The sequence below is a fragment of the Bubalus kerabau genome, chromosome 11 (genome assembly GCF_029407905.1).
Source record: "Bubalus kerabau isolate K-KA32 ecotype Philippines breed swamp buffalo chromosome 11, PCC_UOA_SB_1v2, whole genome shotgun sequence".
In the NCBI taxonomy this organism is placed as follows: domain Eukaryota; kingdom Metazoa; phylum Chordata; class Mammalia; order Artiodactyla; family Bovidae; genus Bubalus; species Bubalus kerabau.
In genome coordinates this window covers 95,410,807-95,425,741 of record NC_073634.1, presented here as the reverse complement: position 1 = coordinate 95,425,741, position 14,935 = coordinate 95,410,807, and the positions used below count along the sequence as shown (strand labels likewise).

The 14,935-nt window shown below is 57.4% G+C and overlaps 1 protein-coding gene across 11 annotated transcripts in view; it reads right to left on the bottom strand.

Annotated features, from left to right (window-relative positions):
• DAB2IP (DAB2 interacting protein) overlaps window positions 1-14,935 on the bottom strand; it is a 212,927-nt gene that overhangs the window by 29,337 nt on the left and 168,655 nt on the right. The window contains exon 1 of one of the 11 annotated variants that reach the window (XM_055541041.1): window positions 11,118-12,712. The exons of the other annotated variants lie outside the window; for them this stretch is intronic. The gene's annotated coding sequence lies outside the window, so the exon portion shown is untranslated. Of the gene's footprint in view, window positions 1-11,117; window positions 12,713-14,935 lie in introns of those variants that run through there. 11 annotated transcript variants of the gene reach the window in all.

Genomic DNA, 14,935 nt, shown 5'->3' with positions numbered 1-14,935 from the left:
GTGGCAGGACCACCACACATCTCCCCTCAGGGCACACACCCTGGAACCCATTTCCACAAGCACCTGCAGTAAGAGGAGCTGAGGCCCCTAAGTGTGGACCCAGGAGTTCAGAGATGAGCTAGACTGGCCCTACCTAGAGGGCCTCACAGGCTGACTGACAGAGGCCACCCTCCAGCCCCAACAATCTGCATCTCCTGTGGCAACGGTCCTCTTGTAGGCGCGGCATGGGAGTCAGAGCTAGAAATGGGATCTCAGCTCTTGTGGACCCCACAGCCACACCAAGAGAACCAGTCAGACTCCCCCTAAGTGCTCCCCCATGCCCAGTAGGAAGCAGGCAAAGGGCGGGGCTCCGGTTGGTCACTGGTTGGACTTCTGAAGGCTCCCAGGTGAATGGACCAGAGGGAAGCTGTGAGACAGGCTTAAAGCCGATTGGAACCCACCCAAACCTCCCCAGGACCCAGTCGAGAACTAAGGCCAATGGCACGCACAGCTGTGGTGCCCCTGCACCTCCAGTGCCCTCTCTGGGAGGCAGCACTGCGTACACGCAGACATACACACACACACACACACACACTGCCACGCCACGCCACTCCACACGAGGCGCTGACAGCCTTCTTACCGTGACGAGCCCCCCAGGTTCTGCTCGAGCGGCCCAACCTCCTTTCTCCTCCCAGAGCTGACCAGTGCCGTGGGTGGAGCTGCCGTCCACTGAGCTGAGATTCCACCCTGGGCCTCCCTCATGGAATGTGGCTCCATACCTCAGTGCAAGGGACGCCCTGCCTCAGACGCCACGGAAATCACCCAGCCTCCGATGGGCCGGGACTCAAGCCCCCATACTAGCTGTCTGGGGCTGAAGACCCAGCCCATCGACCAAGATCTGGCTGCTATCTGGCCCAGCCCGGAAATCCCTGCCAGGTCCAGGTAAGATGCTGGGAGTGGAGCGGGTGGAGCACAGACCCAGGAAGTACGGGGAGGAGCTGGCAGGCTGGGGCCGCCTCCTGCCTGGGGCACCTGAACCAGCCAGCTGGGGAAAGGCAAGGGAGACCCGTTCTATGGACTGGGCCTGCCCAGGGAGACCCCGGTGGTGATGGTGGGGGAGTGTCCTGGTTCTACAGCCCCAGGAGGCCTGGCACACCCAGGGCAGACCCCAAAGCAGCCAGAGCCTCCTAGAGCCTGTGGCTGCAGACCCCTTCTCCTCCTTCCCCACCATCCTGCTCCACAAACATGCCCCGGCTGGCCCGGGCCTCACTGGGAAGGTTCCTGATGGCACAGAGGTGCTGTGGGAAGCTCGCGGCTGAGGCATCCTGGGCTAGCCCTGACCCTCCCCACCTCCCAGGGAGTTTCTCAGTGGCAGGACCTGGAGCAGGGGCCCCACCCCACCCCTGCAGCCCAAGCTGACCAGGAGGAGGAGGAGGAGGAGGAGGAGGAGGAGGGGTGGGGCGGGGCCCCGGGAGGCCCAGTGGCCACTACTAGGTCTCCCAGGTGCTTCTGGGACAGAAGTCAAGGGCTGGGCTCTGACCACTGCCCCATAATTGGGAGGCCCAGTGGGCCTGTGCTCTCTGACTCACATGCAGACGCTTAGTCTTCCCTCTTACCTGCAGCCTACCTGCCCCCAAGCTCCCCACAAGGCTCGTGGGGGAAAGGGGCACCTATCTGTCAGGCCCTGACATGCAGCTCTAGGCCCAGAGGGGAGCCGGTCTGTTGTGCTCCTGAAGGGTGGGACCTCCTGGCAGAAGGAGTCTGTCCATGGAAGTGACTGATAAGATGACTGACTGGGACTCAGGGAGGGGAAAAGGTCACGTGGACACTTCCTGGACCCAGGAGGCCCACCTCACAGCCTAAGAACCACCTCTTCCAGGAAGCTGGCCAGCTCCGTTCCAGGCCCACAGCACAGCACCTAACAATCCACTCAAGGACTCCAGCCCCATCCATCACCAGGGCAGGCTTCGACCCAGCCCGCCTCTGCTCTGGCCAGCATTGTTGAGCACTTCCTTTCTCACCTCCAGCCCCTGCCTTGTCCCAGGCTGGGCCCGAAGCCCATCCCGGGAGGGAGGGAGGGCACAGGCCATCACAGGCTCCCAGACTCCATGGGGGCAGTGAGTGGGCACAATGTTCCTTCCCAGGAAGCTTGGTAAGGTGATGAGACGGTGCCCCGCTCCTTCCCTGCTCGTGGGTGCTCACCTCCTCTAGGTCAGGGCACTCTGCTGATCACATTCCACGGCACACAACTCTGCCAGGAACACTCATCTGCCCATTTCACAGAAGGTAAGATGGGCTCGGGGAGTGGCAGTCCCTGCATCTGCCCAAGGCTCCTGCGGGCAGGGGGGCCGGTTGGTCTGGGAGCCCTGCCCACGGCTGTCCTGCGTGGTCTGGGGGCCTGGGCTTGGAGGCTATCGTATGCTAGGCCCCCACCCAGGTCGGGCCCTTCCCTGCTGCCCTGAGGCGGGGGTGGGAGAGAAGGTGGCCCAGCACACCCACGCATGGCCGCCCCCAGGGACCTCCCGTGGGCTCTGGGGACCAGAGTCTCGTCCTTGGTGAGATGGCACCGAAGAGGGCAAAGGCCTTCGCAGGGGGCTCTGCCCGTGCAGGTTAGTCCCACAGCCCAGGTTTGGGCTACTTTTCACCCAACCCTGCCAGGGACGCCGCATGACTGCAGTGTGTCAGAGAGGCCACAGAACTGGGTCTCACCGCCAGGCTGTGGGCTCCGCTTGCCTGGCCCTCCTCCCCGGGCCTGGCCTGCCCTGGGCCGTGCCCGCAGGCGGCACCACACACAGTGCTTGGCTGAATCCTCACAGACTGAGGGGTGGACACCAACCTGACCCTGGAGCGGCCTCCTCCAAGAAAGCAGGTGACCTGCCCAGGGTCTCAGCTCCGTCCTGGTGTCACTTCGCACCCCAGCAACCCCCACCCCCAGGGACCCTTTTCCTTATCTGAAACAGAAAGGACTCTCTGTCTCAAATGGAAATAAATGGTAACAAGCACAGAGGATGGTCTGCAGGGAGAGGCACTCCCCAAGCATTGGAGTCATGAAGAGAGGGTTTCCCATCAAGGCCATATAAGCTCAGCTGCAGCCCTGCTGGCCAAGGTCCACCTCACCCAGGGCTCCTCTCCCCCGGGAGTCATGGTTTCCTCAGGCAGGCCTCCTTGGCACCCAGCAAAACCTTCAACACCCAGCAAAAGCACCTCTTCTTCCAGGCAGCTTTCCCAGACTCCCTGGGCAGAGATGGACCCCGAACCCTGACATTTATCAGGCTGTGCTGGAAGACCCGTGAAAGAGCAGTCTCCTCACCAGGCAGGAGGCTCCTTGTTGGGAGGGCAGCATCTGGAGCAGGGCTAAGATTCAGGGCCCCAGAGTTCCAGGACCAAGGCCTCGAGGTCAGGTGAGTTGTGGAGAGGGAAGGAGGGCGGCTGGGATAGAGAAGAATCCTCCCTCAGCCCTCAGACGCTGGTGAGCAGGAGAAGGGACCAAACGACCCAAGTGTTGGTCTCGGGCAGCCGCACACCGAGACTGTCCCAGACCCAGCTGATCTCTAGACCCTCAACAGTCCCCAGCCCCTGGAGGTCCCTATGTCCCCCTTTCCCCACCTGGGCCAGCTGCTCAGTAGATCTTTACCTGTATTCTCCATGCATGGAATCCTAACAATTCCCAGAAAGGAAGAATCAGGGGATGCCACGATTCTCAGGCCATAGGCAGGAAAGGCAAGGCCACAGGGGAGGAAGGCTGCCCTGACCTGCCCTGCCTCTGAGAGGTGTCCCGGTTCAGGCCTGGGGGCAGTTGAGGAGGGGGACGGCACCCTTCCACCGGATGGGCCCCTCTGCCTGCCCCTGCAGCCCCACAGTGCTTCAACCTGGGGTTGGGCCCTCCCTGCAACTCTGCCCCCACATAACACCCCCCAGCAAGTGACCCAGACTCTCCTCTGCGTCCCACCTTCCCTCCAGTCTCTCACACCCGACAACGGCCTTCTTTCTCGGCCTTCAAAGCCCAGTTTGAACGTGGCCATCATCACACCGTCCCCGGTCTCCCTAGACAGATGGGCGCTCACACCCAGGCCGGGTGGCTGAACACCACTCCGTACACTTTCCCCCCCGACTCCTTACCCAACTCTCATGAGAACCGTCAGGACCGAGGGACTGCGCCTCAGAAAGGCCAGGCAGCTCGCCCAGGATGGCACAGGTGGCAAGTGGCCGAGGGGGACCCGAGCCCCACCCGGCAGACTCCGAGCCTAACGGCATCCGCCTGAGCCTCCATCTCCCCACTGGCGGCCTTCTGGGGCCACAGTCCGCTGACCTGCTTGCCGTGACCCCTCACTCAAGGTCAGGGAGGAAGAAACCAGGGGGCTGGCCGGGGTCGAACAGCCTGTGCCCAGGGCCTGGGGAAACATGGGCTCGCTGCAGGCGCAGGCGGAGCCGGGGCTGGAGATATGGCCAGGCCCCAACAGCAGTCCATTGTGAGGGCGGGCAGCGGGAACAAGGGGACATTGTCCTGGCTCCAGGGCCTCGGCCTTATCTGATAGCCTTCCAGCCAACCCACGAGCTGTTTTTCAACTCCATCCTTTCTTCTCTGAAAAGGTTAGTGACACAGAAGTTTAGCAAATTCCCTATTATTTCAAGGAGGGAGGAGACTTGAAAATAAAACGTGTGATAATTAAAAAGCCCTATGAGACCACATGGGGAAGACGTTTCCAGCTGCGGGTGGGGTTAGCGGAGCGTGGGACTGGATGGCCTGGAAAGCCAGAGGCTCAGAATCGCCTTCCAAATCTCAAAGGGGCAGAGGGAGCTGCCGTGCATGCCCCCAGCGGGCGGGGCCGGGACCAGGATGGGCCGATTCCAGCTAGACACACTGGCCCTGGGATGGGTGGGCCAGCCCAGTTTGGATTTAGAGGAGAGGGCACGCTGTCTCTGGAGGCATTCGAGGAGCTGGAAGCTTTACCTATGCCGAGGAGGGGCTGCCCGCGCTGCTGGGGACTGTTGGCATAACAAACCAGCAGCAGAGTAAGCCCCAGGGGTAAACACACAGCCACACACCTGCAGCTGGGAACAGGCAGGAGAGCCTAGTGTCAAGGGTGCTGGGTACAGGAGCACATCTAGTCTCCATTCCCTGTGAAACACACAACCCTGAGTACTTTTAACATGTTGTCCAGGCCTCAGTGTCCCCGACTCTAAGTGGGGAGGGCTGACATACCTTCCTCCCAGGGCTGCTGTGAGGCCAACTGAGGCAAGGCCGGGGAGCCAGGGTCAATGCCAGTGGCCACAGCGGTTACTCAGGCTGGCCCCTGCTCTATTCACTGCCTCATGCCAGGCAGCCCTGTAAGGAGCGAGGGCACAGCTGTGAACAGGCCGATTAAGGGTTACCTGTGTTGTATCAAGACTGATGTTTCTAGGGTAGCTGACGCTTCTGACGTCTGGGGTGGCGAGGTGGGAGCTTTGCGGGCAATTCTCTGTTCCTTTCCCCTGACCACTCAAACCTCCTACCTTCGCCAGGCATGTTTCCCCCACCCGCAAACAAACTGCACCTACCCCAATGTTCTGGGATGCTTTCAAAACCAAACCCCCCCCCCCAATAAAAACTCTTAACTTTCTAAAGTGAAAGGATGAAAGAGGGTGTCTGGAGGGGGCAGGAGACCCCACGGAGGGGCCACGTGAGCCCCTCTGCCTGGGACTCTGAGCACAGACTCCCCCAACCTCTCACTTTCCTGCCTGTGTGGTCTTGGGTCACGGCCCACAGCCAGGCCTGGAAAGGACAGACACCCTGGACAAGGTTGGTCTCCACGGAGGAGGCGCCCACTGCAGGGCTGGCGGGACCCGTGGACTCGAGTCAGGTCAGAACATGCCAACTGTGCTCCCGCCTGTCACAGGCAGGCAGGTCCAGGGAGCTGTATCCACAGGGGAAAGAGCGGGTCCTGGGCACAGTCAGAGTGAGGGCGCTGACCTCCTGGGAATCAAGCAGCAGGACACAAACAGGCCAGCACCCCCACTCTCCCACTACACACACACCCAGGACATCCAGCAGAGTCATCTCTTCCCCAGGCCCGGCCTGCCCTGTTGGCCTGGGAACCGCTGGGGTCCAAGGGGCAGGGAGAAGAATGCAGCTGTCTGGTGGTCCCCAGGGCCCTGGGGAGACAGAGCCTGTCCTTAAAAGGCAGGGAGGTTGGCTGCCTGGCCTGGGAAGGTTTCCTGGGATGACAGCGCCTGGAGGCATGGCCCCTCTCAGCCAGGGTTCTCGCCATCCAAAGCCAAGGGGCAGATGCCAGCTGTCACTGGAGCTGGTGTGACCCTATCCCCGTGCACACACTGAGCTGGGAGCTCCCTGGGCTGGGAGGTGCCCGGTCTTTGGCCTCGCCCCACCCTGGAAGCCTGTACCTCCCTGACACCGCAGGGCTGAGCTGGAGGAGGGGGGTGTGTGCCCGTGACCGAGACAGTAGGCCAGGATGGCTCATCACAGGCCACGGCTCCATGCAGCCCAAAGCCTCGCTCCCATGGTGCCCCGTGTACACTGAATGAGTGATGCCACGGCAACCTGCACTCAACAGACACAAAGCGCCTGCCACATGCCCGGCTCTGCCACAGGTATTCTTTCCAAGGTACACACACCATCAGATGGTCTTCTCCCAACCGCCCTGCATGAAAGGAGGGATCACCCCAGCAGGAAGCGGGTAAAGAACTCAACTAGACCTGATGAGCCCTGGCTCATGGGGCGGCCCTCCCCGGACACAGCCTGTCAATCCATAGGACTGGACGCAGCAGGCTTCAGGACACCAGAGGAAACTGAGGCTGGGAGAGGAGGGGCTTGGCTGGGGGCGCAGCGTCAGGAAGTGAAAGACGGGAGCCCAGTGGCCCGATCGGCCTCTGCTGGGACAGTATGGTACCCACCCCACACCAGGCCAGGACAGGCCTGGAGGTCGGGGATCCAGTCAACCTTGCACCCTGGCAGGGGCCCGGCCCTCTCACTGGGAGGGGAGGGGAACCTGGCCGGCGGGTCCTGGGCTCCTTCCTCTTCCTCTCCACCTTTGATCTGCCTGGATCAGCAGGGCCCTGAACAAGTTCCGAACTCTCTCCAGGCTGCTGCTTCTTCACTTCAGAGACTATAACCAAATCCCCAACGTGTCAACTCCCCATTAACATAGGGACCACATACTAACCACATTCATTCCTCCTCTGTCACCTGCAAGGCAGTCAGCGATACCTCCTTCCCTGTTGGTGACCCGACCCACGATGGCTTGGGGTGAGGCCACCACCGTGAGTGGTGTTGATGGCAGCCCCCCGAGCAGGTGGGGCACCCCTCAGCATCTTGACCATCCCCCACACCCCCTTTCTGTCTAATTCTGCAGCCTAATGGACTTTTCAGAGAACATTCAGGAACACATTTACCTCCCCACATCCCCACGTCATTTTGGGGGGGAGGGTGGGTTGGGCAGGAAGGGCAAGGGGCACACAGAGAAGAAACAAAACACTTTCCATCTATTCCCCCAAGTTATCCTGCAGCCTGAATAATTTTGGGTTTTTAATCAATAGCTGTCAGACTTGTCAAATTACTTTGGGGACCTCAAAGCAGTTTTTAAACATTCATAAACCTCAGTAGAACAGCGAAGTGCCCTGAATTTTAAGAGAAGAGCATCTGAGGAACACTCATTGAACAGGATGGGATTTGGGCAAATGGAAAGTGAGGTGAGGGCTGGGTGCTCCTCCTGCTTCTGAGTAGGGACAGCTCCCTACCTCACCCCACCCCCGGTCCCCAGGAGAAACTGTCCAGCCTCTCAGCAAGACTAAGTGGAGTGACCCCCCAAACCCCAAGGTCCCCGCGGAAAGCACCCCAATGTGGGAGCACGGCACCAGCCCCATCTGGCGCACCCCACCCTCACCAGGCCCAGAGTACCAGGCTGCTGCTCATCCGGGGCTGGACTGTGAGCCCCTCCACTTGGAGGACCCTGATGAAGGGACAGTGCTGTCCCTCCCTGTGAGCCCAGGCTGCACCCTGCTCCTCCTTGCATGCGTGAACACGCCCCTGAATCCCCTTGGCCCCATGGATCGCACCGCAGATCATGTAGGGTGCGACTAGCTTACGACTGGCTCCCCCACCCCCACCGGGACCATAAATACCTCCAACAGCTGCCTCGGGCCCTGGGGACTCATGATCCAAGTGGGAATGGATGACGAAATGAAAAAGAAGCGTGAACTGAAGAACCAAGGACTTCCACTCCCAAGGAAACAACTTCCTCTTTGGCTCATCTAATTCCTCCCAGCTCTCCACTTCCAGGAAGCCCTCCTAGGCTCAGCGGACCCCTCTGAAGAACATCATCATCTCCCCTCTCCCCTCCTCTACCCGAGACACAACTGTCATGCCAGGTGGCCTTCTGGTGCATTCACATTACGGTGACAAGGTGACCTGGGGACTGTCCTTCCCCCATGCCTGGGCACTAAGCTTCCTGCCTCAACCAAAGACGGATCACTTGTCAACACAGCCCAGCCCCTGGCATCGTGTGGCTGTGACTGGTCTAATGTGGTAACCTTCCTTAAGAACACACACACATACACTCCTCTGCCTTCGGTCAAATTCATTAACCTGCATGTCTCAGTTTTCTTATCTGTAAAGTGGGGGCAACACCACCTTTGGTGCTACGGGTGTAACCTGACATGCAGGAGCCCTGCTTTCCCGGGGCTTTCTGCCCCTTCCTGCCCTACAGCACTTCAGCTTTAAGTAGGCATCTCCCAGTCCCTATTTAAGGAGTGACAGGCATTGTAGGTTCTGGCTGCTGCTGCTGCTAAGTTGCTTCAGTTGTGTCCGACTCTGTGCGACCCCATAGACGGCAGCCCACCAGGCTCCACCATCCCTGGGATTCTCCAGGCAAGAATACTGGAGTGGGTTGCCATTTCCTTCTCCAATGCATGAAAGTGAAAAGTGAAAGTGAAGTCGCTCAGTCATGTCCGACTCTTCGAGACCCCATGGACTGCAGCCTACCAGGCTCCTCTGTCCATGGGATTTTCCAGGCAAGAGTCCTGGAGTGGGGTGCCATCGCCTTCTCTGTACGTTCTGGCAGCAGTGTCCATTTCCTGTCCTGCCACCGCTTAGGACAGGGGGCTCTGTGGCTTCAGGGAGACAAGGGGCAAAGACACGAAGGAGAAGGGGCACCAGGCCAAGGGAGCATAGCCCTCAGGTGGGCCTCTCGGCTTTCTCACCTGACAAGTGGGCTGCCCTCACCTCCAGGAGTCTGCTGGAGGTTGTTACGCTAACACCCCCACCCTGGTTTGAGCTAACCCGGCGCCCCAGTATACAGTCACTGGGTGACTCTCCAGTATGCCAGCGCTGAGCCCGGGGGGCCTAGGGAGCCTGGTTCCCCATCCTCCCAAAGCCTAGCATCTGGGAGTCCCAGCGGGGCCTCAGAGCTCTGATTCCCAGACTGAAACTCGCGGGAGACAGCTGGGGTGGGTGGCTGCCAACAAGCCACAGGCTCCCAGGTCGCAGGCAAAGGCACAGACTCATGTCAAGCCCAGGGTGCGGCTGCCAAGTTCCTCCTGCTCCTTGTGACCTCGGCGATTCTAAGCCATCTGTGGCTCTCCAGCACCCCACCTCACCCATGACACCCTGCACACCTCGAAGGGCCCTGGAGCCTTGTTTAAAGGACTCCACATCACTTCCACTTAGGGGGTCCAGCGACCCAACCTCAGTTAAGAAAACACACCCTGAAGCCTTGAGGGGCTTCCCAAGGCCAGAGAGGGTGCCAGGCTCCAAGAGCCCACCCTCTTCTCCCACCCCACACTGCTGACTCTAGGATAAGCTAGCCCTGCCTGTCATTTGCCACTGGCACACGGGATTCCGACCAAAAAGGCCGTACACTGTATATACAGCCTCCGAGGCACGTCCCAACTCAGGCATCCTGGGTTTTGCACCTCCACCTAGAACACACGCAGGAGGCCGGTGAGCCTTACCTGTCGACGCCTGGCTCAAAGACCACCACCTCCGTGCCGCCCGCCCATCCCAGCTGAACTGACTCCTCCCCCCAGGGCTTCCCCTCTACACTCCGCCCCCCCGGAAGCAGAGGCTCAGCGCAGTCCAGGAGCTTGCCCAAGGTCACAGTTCACAGGCACTGGGGCAAGGGCTGGAGGCCTGGCATCCGGGCTCCAACTCCAAACTCTTTCCACTGCCTGTCAATGCCTTTGAGGCTTTCACCAAACCTACAGAAACTGTGCGATCAAACACACCAACTTTCAGGTAACTTAGAAAAGTTGTGAGTCACCAGAGAGAGCTGGTGTGTCACCTCCTGTGTCACCTGTCCGGAAAACAGTGAGAAGGCCACCTAGCTGGTAGGGGTCGGCAGCCCCCAAGCCGTGGCAGTGAAGGTGGGGCAGGGCTTAGGACCACAGATACTTGTGAGAAGCCAGGCACAGGGCTGGCTTCACCTTCAGAGCGCCGGCTCACTCTCTTCCACAGGACAGTACGAGACAAGCCAAAACCCCGATTTCCCCCGAGAGGAGGTAACTTCCTGGGCACACACTTCTGCATCACAGGCTCCTGACAACTGTTGGAAGCATTTAAGTCGGAGCAAAACACACCCCAAGCTCAACCCATGGCCGGCCTCCGGATCAGGGACCAGACAGAGGCAGGGAGACAGAGAGAGAGAGAAAGACTCTGGCTGGGGGCCAGGGCTGGGGGAGAGCTGACATGGCCCCCGAACCCCAGCACAGCCCCACCCAGCACAGCCCTGGACTCGGCGATTCCGAGCAAAGGCCGGGCTCCTCATTTCCCGGTTCTCGGAGCAGCCACAGCTGCCCCTGGGCCTGCTCACGGAAAGGGGCCACTGACACTGGATTTCCTCTCTTTTAAAAACTAAAAACAGCAACAACACTCCTCCGTTTCTTGCTTTTTTGGCGGGCCATCCTAATTGCTTCCACATTCTGGGCGGCGGAAGATGCCTGCAGCGGGGCAGAGACACCACCGCTGGGGAACAGCCAAAGCCCTCCCGAGACCAGGCACCCTCTCTGACGGGCTGCTCCCACGCGCCTCAGTTAGTTGCTCCCTGGGCCTGAGAGGCTGCTCAGGGGCCAAGGCTGGCGGCCATCCCCCTGCCCTCTTCCCCGGCCTCCCTCATCCAGACCTCCGCTCAGGCCATCAGGTCACTCACCATCCCTCAGTGCGGCCACCAGGCTTGGGAAACCGAGGGGCTGGGCCAGCCACCCCCGCTGCCCGCTGTCCCCCACCGGGCCCAGCCAGTCCAACCCCACTCTGGTCCTAGACATACCGCTCCAGCCCTGTCCGCTGGGACTGAACATGGCTAGTTAAACAAAGGCTAAGTTCCAACTCTCTGTAATGTGCTTTTAAAGGGCCAGTGTCCCACTTGGGGTTGCTGAGGACTTAAAGGCACAGCTCCCTTTTTCTGTATAGGACACAACACGGCAAAAATCCCCAAATCCCTCAAAAGTCAGGATCAGATTAGAAGTCTCGGGAAGATTTTAGACAAAATGCCCAATAGTAAAAATCCAAATTCATTTGTTGTTGTTCACTTGCTAAGTTGTGTCCAACTCTTTGCAACCCCATGGAATGCAGCAGGCCAGGTTTTCCTGTCTTTCACTATCTGCCAGAGTTTGCTTAAATTCATGTTCATTGAGCCGGTGATGCTATCTATCCACCTCATCCTTTGCCGCCCTCTTCTTTTGCCTTCAACCTTTCCCAGCATCAGAGTCTTTTCGAATGAGCCGGCTCTTTGCATCAGGTGGCCAAAGTATTGGAGCTTCAGCATCAGTCCTTCCAATGAATATTGAGGGTTGATTTCCTTTAGGATTGACTGGTTTGAGCTCCCTGCTGTCCAAGGGACTCTCAAGAATCTTCTCCACTGCGACAGTTCAAAAGCATCGATTCTTTGGTGTTCAGCCTTCTTTATGGTCCTATTTTCACATCTGTACACGACTACTGGAAAAACCATAGCTTTGAGTAGATGGCCCTTTGTCGGCAAGTGATGTCTCTGCTTTTTAATACGCTGTCTAGGTTTGTCATAGCTTTCCTTCCAAGGAGCAAGCATCTTTTAACCTCATGGCTGCAATCACCATCCACACTGATTTTTGGAGGCCGAGAAAATAAAACCTGTCAATGCTTCTACTTTTCCCCTTCTATTTGCCATGAAGTGATGGAACCGGATGCCATGATCTTAGTTTTTTAAATGTTGAGTTTTAAACAAGCTGTTTCACCCTTCTCTTTCACCCCTGTCAAGAGGCTCTTTAGTGCCCCTTCATTAATTCTGCCATTAGGGTGGTATCTACCATCTGCACATCTAAGGTTGTTGATATTTCTCCCAGCAATCTTGATTCCAGCTTGTGACTCATCCAGTCCAGCATTCTGCATGATGTACTCTACATGTAAGTTAAATAAACAAGATGACAATATACAGCCTTGACATACTCCTTTCCCGATTTGGAACCAGTCTGTTGTTCCATGTCCAGTTCTAACTGTTGCTTCTTGATCCACAGACAGGCTTCTCAGGAGACAGATAAGGTGGTCTGGTATTCCCTTCACTTTAAGAATTTTCCAGTTGTGATCCACACATTCAAAGGCTTTAGCATAGTCAATGAAGCAGAAGTAGATGTTTTTCTAGAACTCCCTCACATTCTCTATGATCCAATTAATGTTGGCAATTTGATCTCTGATTCTTCTGCCTTTTCTGAACCCATTTTGTACATCTCGAAGTACGCTGTTCATGTATTGCTGAAGACTAGCTTGAAGGATTTTGAGTATAGCCTTACTAGCACGCAAAAGGAGCACAGCTGTCCAATAGTTTGAACATTCTTTTGCACTGCTCCTTCTTTGGGACTGCAATGAAAAGTGACCTTTTCCAGTCCTCTGGTCACTGCTGAGTCTTCCAAATTTGCTGACATATTGAGTACACCACTTTAGCAGCAGCATCTTTTAAGATCTGAAATATTTCAGCTGGCATTCCATCACCTTCTCTAGCTTTGTTTGTAGTGATGCTTCCGAAGGACCACTTGAGGCTCTAGGTGAGAAGACACCATCATGGTTTTCTGGGTCAACTTTTTTATATAGTTCTTCTGTGTATTCTTGCCACATCTTCTTAATCTCTTCTGCCTCTGTTAGGTCCTTATCATGTCTGTCCTTTAGTGCACCTATCCTTATGTGAAGTGTTTCTTTAATATCTCCAATTTTCTTGATGAGATCTCTAGTCTTTCCCATTCTATTGTTTTCCTCTACTTTTTTGCACTGTTCATTGAAGAAGGCTTTCTTATCTCTCCTTGCTAGTCTCTAGAACTCTGCATTCAGTTGAGTGTATCTTTCCCTTTCTCTCTTGTTTCTTCTCTTCCTTCTTCAGCTATTTGTAAAGCCTCCTCAGACAACCACTTTGCCTTCTTGCCCTTCTTTTTCTGTGGGATGGCGACATCTCAAGAATAAGAGTGGGAAAGACAAATTTTTCAACCCTCACAACGGGCCAGCACAACACTCCTTCACAGCAGCATCTCATGACTCCTCCTCACAACTATGCCAGGCAGGCAGCACCTGGGCGCATCTTTCAGAGGAGGAAGCCATGGTGCGCGAGGGTTCCCGACTCACTCGGGATGGCACAGTCTGCAGCCAGGGCCCAGCCACATGAGGTCAGCCAGGGCCGGGCATCTTCTCCCACCTGGCCTCTGGAGGCCCCATCTGTTCCGCCTCCACTAGCATCTTTCATCACAGGTGCCCCAACACTGGGCTTCCAGTCTAAGCCTCAGAACCCTATGAGCTCGGTTGTGTTCTTTCCCCCTTCTCACAGATGAGAAGACTAGAGACCATGAGCACGGGAACGGCAGGGAGAGGGAGGACGAGAAGAGGGAGGTCTGGAGCCCTGCACACAGGCCCTGACAGCCAGGCTCTCCCTCCTTCCCAAACCGGCTCCAAAGTCAGAGGAGGGGTACCCCATCCTTCCAGGCTCAGGGCTCAGGCAAGCTGACCACGATCCACAGGAAAAGAGGTGGGACTGCAGGGGTGGGGGCCTTCTGGGGCCCCCTAGGCTCCAAGAGTGGGCACAGCCTGTGAGCTGCTAAAATAGGAGCAGGCAGAGGAGAAGAATGGAGAAGAAAAATGGCAACCCACTCCCAGATTCTTGCCTGGGAAATCCCATGGACAGAGGAGCCTGCTGGGCTATACAGCCCATGGGGATGCAAGGAGTCAGACATGACTGAGCACGCACACACACACACACACACTCAAAGGGCAGAGGACAGGAGAGACTTGACTGCCTGGGCCTCTGTACCTGGTCTAGCAAGCCCTTCAAGAAGAGTGGGCCACTTCTGGAAACCAGGAGTGGGTGGGCAGCCCAGAGGTGCTGTACGGCCATCCTATCACAAAGGCCAAGACCAGGCACAGTCCTCAGGCCTAACTCTGCAGGGGCCAGGTCATTCAAGGATTTACCACCCTTGGTCTGTTTCTATGGAGCCTGGCAGTCAAGTAAGTCTGAAGCTGTGTAGCCTAGTGGTTAGGAACATGGGCTCTGAAGTCAGACTGTTCAAATCTGGACTGTGCCACTTGCAATCTTGTGTTCTTGGACAAGTCAGGTCACCTCTCTGGGCCTGCTTCCCCCTCTGCAATAACATCAACAGCGCTCAGCCCCCAGGGCTTGCTGTGAGGACTCAATAAGCTACAGAACAAAGCTGCCTTCCAGGGAACACTTGATAAAGGCCAGCCTGTTTAGCTAGGCTGAAGGACACTGCCCCAGGATATGCTGGGAGACACAAAGTGGTCACTTTCTGAATAGTGACTCTGGGCAAGAGTCACATCTCTCTCTGGGCCTCAGTTGATTTCTGTAAAGACGGGGTCCACCCAGGATCCTCAGTGACTCCCAGGCAAGACCACCCTTTAACACGTTCCAGCTGCCCACCCTCCTCAAAAGCACCCAGGTCACGAAAGGCTGGGCTGTAGTCGGAATTCCTTGTGACCTGAAAACAGGCCCTGCCTCTGCCC